The sequence below is a fragment of the Sorex araneus genome, chromosome X (assembly GCF_027595985.1).
Source record: "Sorex araneus isolate mSorAra2 chromosome X, mSorAra2.pri, whole genome shotgun sequence".
NCBI classification, from domain to species: Eukaryota; Metazoa; Chordata; class Mammalia; order Eulipotyphla; family Soricidae; genus Sorex; species Sorex araneus.
Genome location: NC_073313.1, coordinates 313,112,015 through 313,121,335, shown reverse-complemented (window position 1 = coordinate 313,121,335; position 9,321 = coordinate 313,112,015). Strand labels below are relative to the sequence as shown.

Below are 9,321 nucleotides of genomic sequence, written 5' to 3'. Positions count from 1 at the left end.
CACTGCATTAACTGAAATGCAAGCATGAACGTTTGTAAATCTGTAACTGTACCTCACAGTGATTAACTAATAAATTTTTTTTTAAAAAAAGTGTAATGGCAACCACAACTCAAACTTTCTGAGTATATCTGTCCATAGTCAGGAGTCAATATTTTGACTCAGTCCTCCCAAGATGATACTAGGAAGGATTTGTGAGATCAGAAACTACAGGGCAGTTTTGCTAAAGCAGAGCAACAGGCCATGCCAGTGGTAGTCCATGTGTTCAAAATCTACAGTGTATCACCGACATATCTCATGTACAGGAAGTCTGGTCCACACATGGGGAACATTTCTTCCCAAGTATTGAGGTTTACTTACCCTGACAGCCAGTGGGCACCGCATGCTTCAGATCTGCACTGTTGCTGGAATAAGTGTGCATTTCCAAATCCTTACTTTGTGCAGCGTGGAGCATGAATGCTGTAAGCAGCCCCTGCCTCTGCATAAGAACTATAACGAGGAGCAGGACCCAGTGGGGAAGCAATGGATTCTGCCTTCTCTTCGACTTTTAGAACAACTGTTCCTTCCAAGGAGCCTGGGTCCAGGAATCGAAGCAGCCAGAGGAGATCAACAAGGTGGGTGGTGCATAATATAGCAACATTTGGGCCACATACAATTTTTTGGCTTGATTGTAGATGCCCTTCTGCCGTCTATAGATCTTATTGATCTATTTGATCTTTCCTACATCCATGAGCTGTTTTATGACTCTTCTTTTTCAGGAGCCCGGGGGATCCTAGGGCCCCCAGGGGTCCCCACTGCTCTCAGGGTTTGTCTCAGCAGTTTGTCTCAGCTTCTCTCTCACAGCAAGGGTCTTTAGAGTTTGCTGCTCTATCTCTCTGTTGCTGCCCTCCTTTCTCTACTGCAGCATTTAACCTGCTCTCCCAGGATCTCTGCCTCAGGTTCTCTTTACAGTTTCTCAGAGTTGCAGCTTTGCTCATTGTTTCTTTGTGCTTCGCTGCCCCTCTCTGTCCACCCTTAGAGGTTTACAGCTCTGAACTCTTTGGGTACTGAAGGTTCGTCCCAGTGGGTAGCAGACCTGACAATACCTCTGGCAGCATCTCTAGTTAACTCATTGCTTGTCCCACAATTGTAGAGCACTCACTTATAGGAGAGGGAACGAAAGAACTCTTTACCTACAGATGCTTAAACGGTCACATATTCAAGTGCTCATGCACTTCTAGTATTGCTGAGTTACTTCCAAGCAATATAATGTGCTGGTATCTTGACTACATTAAGGATTCGATTTCATGCTGGGGCCCCAAACACATTGACTCTTTAAGACCGAAGGTCTAGCGTTGGTGTGAAGAAAAGCCTAGCACTTACCATAAGCCACGGGTGGGCAAGTCGGAAAATGTCTGTAAGTGGATATATAGTTCTAACTTCTGAAAAAAGAAATGAAATTGTTAGCGAACCTATGCACCGGCTGCATTCTATATCCTCCCAAACCTGTATTGATAATGTCTGTGTTTAGGAAAACTAAATGTTATAACAAAACTATCAGATGGCAGAATTGGGCTCACTGAACTTGGAATCTGTCTGGAAGCATCTAAACTCAAAGCACCTGGAAATCCTACAGCTTGTATTTTTATGTTAACACTTTAATTAGTTTCCTTGTTCATAGCTACACTTGCCCAAGTCACCATTTTTCATCTAAAACTAGGGTCCAAGACAATTTACCCATGATAAGTAGGTAATTTTTAATACTTGATGTCATAATTTACCTCGAACTTACAAACCATATCCCTGCTAAGCAGAGGAAGACTGACAATGCAAGCATCCAAATGCACAGATTTTACTGAATTTAGGGTCTGGAACGATAGTTCAAAAGCTTGGAATGGATGCTTTGCATGCAAGAGGCCAGGGTACAATCCCTGATACCACATGGTCCCTTGAATACTACCAGCAGCTGCTTTTAAGAATTGACCTGAAGTTACCTTAAACATTATTAAGTACTGCCAGTAAAAATATTTTTTTTCAACTTCTTTGAAAAAAATTTACAATACTTAATAAAATGTAAAACCACATGTCAATTGACCCTGTAATCACATATCAATTCTACTTCTGAAATTTATATCATTATTCACCATATCATTCACCATAATGATATGATTTTCTGCTTATATCAAACATGCACTTTCAAGAATGTCCATTGCAGTGTTTTTTTTTACAGAAAAATTTTAAAGTAAACTGTTTCCATCAGAGGAGAATGAACATAAAAGAACAGTAAAATCTTTTTTTTATAGAAAACTGGCTTGGTGTTGATGTGAGGATTTTATAGTCTTCATTCCAGTCACTGTAAATACCCATTTGTTACACTGCACAAATATCAGGATGGTTGAATACAAAATGTCTTTCCTGAAATGCCTGGGAATTTTATTATATGTGGTATTCTCTTTCTAAAATTAAAAAATACAGTAAATACTGAAATAAATATGACTCTAGGATTTTTAACAAAAAATGCAAGCCTGTTTGCACAGTTACTGAAAAATGTGTGATAAAAAAAATAATACATGGTGCTGGGCAAGATGGTTAATACAGGGAGTAGGGCACTTGCCTTGCATGTGGCCAACCCAGGTTAAACCCCTAACACCATCTATGGTGCCCTGAATAATGCCAGGAGTAATATTTGAGCACATAGCCAGGAATAATCCCTGAGCACAGCTGGTATATAACCCCCCCCCGCCCCTGCCAAATATATTGTGATGATAAAAACATCACCAGGTGTACTGTAAGAGGAGGTCAAAGTTCCCTTTTCCTACTGATGAGAGTGGTTCTGTTTCACCTGTCCCTGTCCTTTATTCTAAAGGTACCTCGGATTTCTTAGGCTCTCTTAAACCAAGGGAGCTTATATTTTCTCAAGGCCGTTTTTTAGGAAAGTGTACCCCAGTACTCCTGGTTTACAGGAGACTGAGAGATAATAATAGGTTGTGCCAGGGCAAAGTCAAAGCAATCCTAAATAACCAAACACTTCTGAGAGAAATGGCAGCCTAACTGGGGATACAACATTGTTTGATTTATTGAATTAACATAAAAGACCCTCACTTAACTGTGGGGAGCAAATGGGAATCCTCTCATACTTCCTAGCAACCCAAGCACAAAGAAACAATGTTCCTATAAAACTCCTATCAAAAAAGGGCCACAGTTTGACTCAGTGCTATGCTCAGTTATCCCCAGCTGGGGTGTTCTCCTCTCTTCTCAATTTTGTTAACTCTGAGTCTGAACATCTTAATTACTCAATATGTTCAATTCTGAAATGTTGATTAACCTAGGATTTGTGGACAAACACAGAAACCCACAGCACTGCTCTTGTATAATTGTTCTATGACAAAATACAAAGATACGTATATATTTGTATGCATAAAAGGTATACAAAATATATATGTATCTTTGATATAGATATATACTCAAAATGTATATAAAGTTCTTTTGATAAATGCATATACATTTATAAATATTAAAATATTTGTTAAATAGACTGGAGTGATAGCACAGCAGGTAGGGCGTTTGCCTTATATGCAGCTGACCCAGGTTTGATTCCTCCATCCCTCTAGGAGAGCCCAGCAAGCTACCAAGAGTATCTTGCCTGCGCCCAAGGCAGGGCCTGGCAAGCTACCCATAGTGTGGCATATTTAATATACGAAAAACAGAAACAACAAGTCTCACAATGGAGACACTACTGGTACCCTCTCATGCAAATCAATGAGAAACAGGATGACAGTGACAGTGACAGATTTGTAAAATAAATGAAACTTAACTATGTTGTCTTATTCTGGGAATTGTGTTGAACCCTGTCCTTTTTCTCTGCCTAAATATCTACACAATTTTTGTGAGGAGCAAGTAACAGGGTCCTTGTTAGAGGAAGATGGGTACATTAGTGATGGGTATGTGATGCGATGCTATTATATGTATGAGAAACCATTGTTGATTGTATTGTAAGCCACGGAATTGCAATCAATAATCTTTTTAAAAAATGTAATGCACGCTGAGTGCTTATATTGTATAAATCAATGTTAGTACTCAAAACCTCTTTGTATTAATAAAACTGTAACATGTACTCTTTTTTTTTTTGCTTTTGGTCACACCCAGCGATGCACAGGGGTTACTTCTGGCTCATGCCGTCAGTAATTACTCCTGGCAGTGCTAGGGGAACCATATGGGATGTTGGCAATCTAATCCGGGTAAACTGTGTGCAAGGCAAACGCCCTACCTGCTGTGCTATAAGTCCAGCCCCTGTAACATGTCCTTTCAATACAAATTAATAGGATTAATGGTTTTAATTTGAATTAAGAGATAGGAGTTTAATACTATAAAATACTGAATGAGGCTAAATTGAAGAATGCATCTTTTATTCATATATGCAGATCTCATAGTATAACACTGTTAAGTAAGTGTCTATTAGTGTTTGTATTAGAAAAAGATTCATAAACCAAGGAAAGAGGAGAAAAATAATAAAAAATTGTTGAGTATCTTTTTTACATCGTCATAGATATTTCTGATCATAAAGTAATGAATGTAACAAGTTTTAAGTATTCCTAAAGATCTGTCTGTAGTCAAAAGTCATCATCCAATATTAATGCAAATAATTTGAAAACAAATTTTCATGAAGAAATGTAGAATGAAATATTATTCTAAATACATTGTATGATGGCAATGTAACTATAGTCTTAAAGGTCATACTTCAAATATTCAACTAAGTTACAGGTAGTACAAGAAAAAGGTATAATGAGTTATAGTGCTCAAATTATTTACTAAAACTTCATTGTACATAATGGTAGTGTAGTAGGTAAATTTTCTTAAACACAAAGAGAACCCTGGGGCTGAAGTGATAGTATAGTGGATAGGGCATTTGCCTTGCAAGCATGAAGCTGACCTGGGTTTGATATCCGGCATCCCATATGTTCCCCCGAGCACTACCAGGAGTAATTCCTGAGTGCAGAGCCATGAGTAATACCTGGACATCACCAGGTGTGACCCACCCAATTAATTAATTAGTTAATTAATTAATTTTAATTAGTTAAATTAATTAATTTTAAATTGCAAAGAAAACCCAAATAAAATAAGTGCAAAAGAAAGAAAATGTAAGATTTAAGAAATTAAAGAATGTCAATGTGAAAGATACAATATTTGTTGAGGCTCTCTTCTGTATTATAGATTTAGTTTCTCAGATTATGTCTTCCAATTTCAATCCTAAATGTACATTATATATATGCATATAATGCCTATGATAGAAATCTGATGTTGATATTTCTCTCTGTGACAACTAATTGTAGTGTATAAACCTGTTTTTAAAGTAGAAAATTTCTGCTGTGTGTTTTTGAGCCCCCAGATATATTCCCAAAAGTGGTATTTCTGAGTCAAATGGGAGCTCAAGTTCTAGTTTTTTGAGAAATGTCCATATTGTTTTCCAAAAAGGCTGGACCAGTTGGCATTCCCACCAGCAGTGAAGGAGAGTCCCTTTCTCCTCACTTCTGAACCAACACCGTTTGCTTTTGCACATTCGGATGTGTGACAGTCTCTGTGGTGTGAGATGATATCTCATTGTTGTTTTGATCTGCATCTCCCTGGTTATTAATGATGAAGAGAATTTTTTCATGTACCTTTCGGCCATTCCAATTTGTTCTTTGAGAAAGTTTCCGTTCATTTCTTTGGGTGGGTTGGGGGGGATGATGAGATGGAACCTGGGGACACTGGTGCTAAGAATTGTGCACTGGTGGATGGATGGGTGTTGGAATTCTATATAACTGAAATCCAACCATGAACATTTTTGTAATATAGTATCTCACAGTGATTCAATGAACATGTTAAAAAACTGAAAAAGTAGAAAATTTCATTTTGAATGGAAAAATAACTATTAAGACATTTTATGAATAGTCAAGAGCAATGGAAGGGGTTAAAAATGTTTATAATACTCTTAAATGTGTCAGTGTTCAACTTATATTTAGATTGTGTCAGAAATGACACATAAAATTTTATATACACATTGAACTGCTTAGGAGTAAAGTGGCATGGTGCTTCCAAAAACATTTATTAAAAATACATATTTATATATGTACACTTTGAATAGATATATGTCCAAAAATGAGTCACAGGTAGGAAAAATTTAAACAATAAATAAGAGTTTATGGGCATCTCTTATTTATTTCTAGCAATTTTTATATTTAAAATTATATCAATCAAATGTTACTAAAAACAAATGAATGCAATTGTATCTGGAGTAGGATTGCACATCATATCCAGCTGTACTCAGGGATTACTCCTGGCTCTGTGCTCCAAAATCATTCCTGATGGTGCTCAGGGAAACTTAAGCAGTGCTGAGGACTTAACTGGGGACAGCCATCACAATTTTAAATCAAGAGACTAGAGTGGATCACCAAGGGAATTAATGTTTGGTTTTTTTTTTTAAGTAAATAGATTTTATTTAGAGGCTTTTGAGGGAAGGAGGAAGAGATCAGTGAGAGAGAGAATAGTGAAAATAACACGCTCAAGAGAGAACTTGGGCTTCTCCAAGGGTGGAGGAAGCCCCTACACATAACTGAGCTTTAGACACAAAAGTATGGAAGCATAAAAGTACACATCTCAAGAAGGGAGATGCGGGTGACACATGTGCTTGAGCAACACATGGGCTCGGGCAGCATATGCGCCGGGAATTAATGTTTATAGCAAAGAGAAGACATCTAAGGGAATTACCCAGACTTGAAATGATGGGAAAACAGTGAGAAATTAATGAATAAGGAAATATTGAGATGGACCAGGGAAAGAGTAGAGGGTTAAAGGCACTTACCTTTTACATAACCAATCCCATTTTATTCTGGGCACCATGTATGTCTCCCAAGTATTACCAGAAGTGACCCGTGAACATACAGCTAGAAATAAGTCCTAAGAATCACTCAGCACATGCTGAACCCACTCAACCCCTTCTTTGTCCCCACAATAAATAAATAAACACCAGAAAATAATTTTTTCTATCCCTATTAATAGCAATTCTCCCAGTTGTTTAAAATCAATGCATTGTTATCCCCCCTCTTTAATGCACATAAAAATCCCATCAACAGTCAACATCCAGAGACTTAAAAGCAAGCTCTCAGAAGAGAGTGATACAGAGAGTCTCTTGCCCGCATGCCTGGCTGTCTTCCCTGGGCCCCTTGGAAGGGATGGGCTCCAGCTTCCCTCCCCACCCCAAGCAGAGCGCCCAGCATCGGAAGACCACAGGAACCTAGCTACAGCCATGCCCAAGGTCCTTCTCCACACTTTCGGACATGCTTCATGCATGAAGGTACCGGCAGAGGAACCCAGGTGTGTGTAATCCCATCGAGGTCAACATCCAGAGACTTAAAAGCAAGCTCTCAGAAGCGTGCGGCCACAGGGGCAGCTCTATATCTTTAGCCTACTTCTCCCTCTGGGAGAAACTGGCAATCTTCTGAGAGTTTCCTGCCCCCATGGGACAGCCTTGCAAGCCCCCCATGGTGTATTCATATGCAAAATCCAGTAACAAGCTGGATCTCATTCCCCTGACCCTGAAGAGTCCCCAGTGCAACATCCTTAGGAGGGCCCAGTCGAAATAGACTTCTAAGATGTCAGGGAAAGGACGAAATGAGATGTTACTGAGCCCGCCCGAGAAATCGGTGATTAACTGGATATTGTGATTTTGTGATTGTGAAAAATCTTACTAAAATAAGGTTGAAAAGCTAGAGAGTGTTCACAAATATACCTGCATATATTTCAAATTGCAGGGTCCAACACACATATCATCTTCCCAAAAAAGAGACCCTCCCTTAAGAAACTGATCAACAAGTGGTGTCAGAGCAAGTAGGAGACTATAAAATTTTATCCCTTATGACTCCCTTGCCCTTTCTGCTCTGCAGTTCCCCACACACTACACCAGCCACCCTTAGAGAATGAAGTATTTTAATAGTGTTATTTTATATTTAGTATTTTTAAAAATATAATGCTAACAATTTATTCCTTTTAAAAAAATTGGGGGGTTGCTATGATACTGTCTCCAAATGAAAAATTAAGAATAAACTGTCTAGGGCTTACTCCTAGATATGTGCTCAGGATAACTTGGGGAACAATAATACCATGTCAGGGAACAAAAACAGGTTGGACAAATGGAAAGCAAGTGTTTTACACTTATACATTTTTCCCATTCCTGCTTTTTTTTAATTTTAATTTTTTAAAAGACATTAGTTGCATTTTTGGTTATATTGTTTAACAGTCCTGATCGCCTCTAGCACCTCCCCTATGAAATTAAATTGGGCCAAGAGGGAAGGCAGTAGCAACATTCTGTTGTGGTTATACTTTGCTGATTCCTGGACTCCCACACATCCATTATCAATAAAAATAGCACAGGATTTCAATTTATATTCTTAATTTTTAACTTGATAAAGGATCTGAGTGTTTGGGAATTGGGAAGAAGTTTGGGCAGATGAAAATAGGCATAGTGTCTAAAAAAATAGGAAGTAAAGACATTGTTGAATCTGTATTTAAGATTCAGCTGAAATATTTTTGCATAATTAAATATGAATTGCTGCAAGTGTTACACATTTTAGTCCTTTAAAATCATTAAAATAGCAACTATCTACCAGAACACCAGGAACAAATTAACAAGGTTTCTTGGTCCCTCGTTGCTTACTTGGCAGAAATTCTGCCTTGAAGGTCAGGAGTCTCTAGTGACAGATAGAGATTATGCTAAATGAATTGTAACTTTGATTTCTTTTTTCTAGGTTTTGTTTTGTGTCTTGTCCAAATCAAGAAACGTTAAAATTATGAAAATAATACAGTCTATAAAATAACAGTTCTAATGAGAAAGACATAAACATATATGTTTGAGCACATGCATGAAAAATGTTTTTCACATTTCTTCTGGGAATTTCTGAAGCAGTGTTGTAAACTTTTTATTTGGATAGGCCAATCCATGAGCTTGTGTTTCATACAGTAGTTTTAGTCTTGTGCCGCACCTTCCAATTTACCAGGTAAGATGCATATTTCAAAAAGAAATGCAGGAAGCTGAATGTGCATTAGAAATGTGAGGCTGGAGGAGGCTGAAAAACTCCTTTGGTAATTAGCTTAACTTACCTAAGGCACATTTGCAGGTAGGATGCTCATGCTGATAACCCAGCACTACACTAGATTGACATAAGCTATTTCTCTAATTATGGAATTTTCCTATTTCTCAGTTTTTGAAGTGTCTGCAAGCTATTTTACTACTCTACATAAAACCGCATCATAGTTGTAGATATTTTTTTTTCAGTCTGGAAAAAAAATAAAATTTTTTTTAACCAAAAG

At 37.8% G+C, this 9,321-nt stretch overlaps 1 pseudogene; it reads left to right on the top strand.

Annotated features, from left to right (window-relative positions):
- The first annotated feature begins 379 nt into the window (after positions 1-379).
- The window catches only part of LOC101539371 (ATP-binding cassette sub-family D member 3-like), a 71,059-nt pseudogene continuing 62,117 nt past the window's right edge, over positions 380-9,321 (top strand).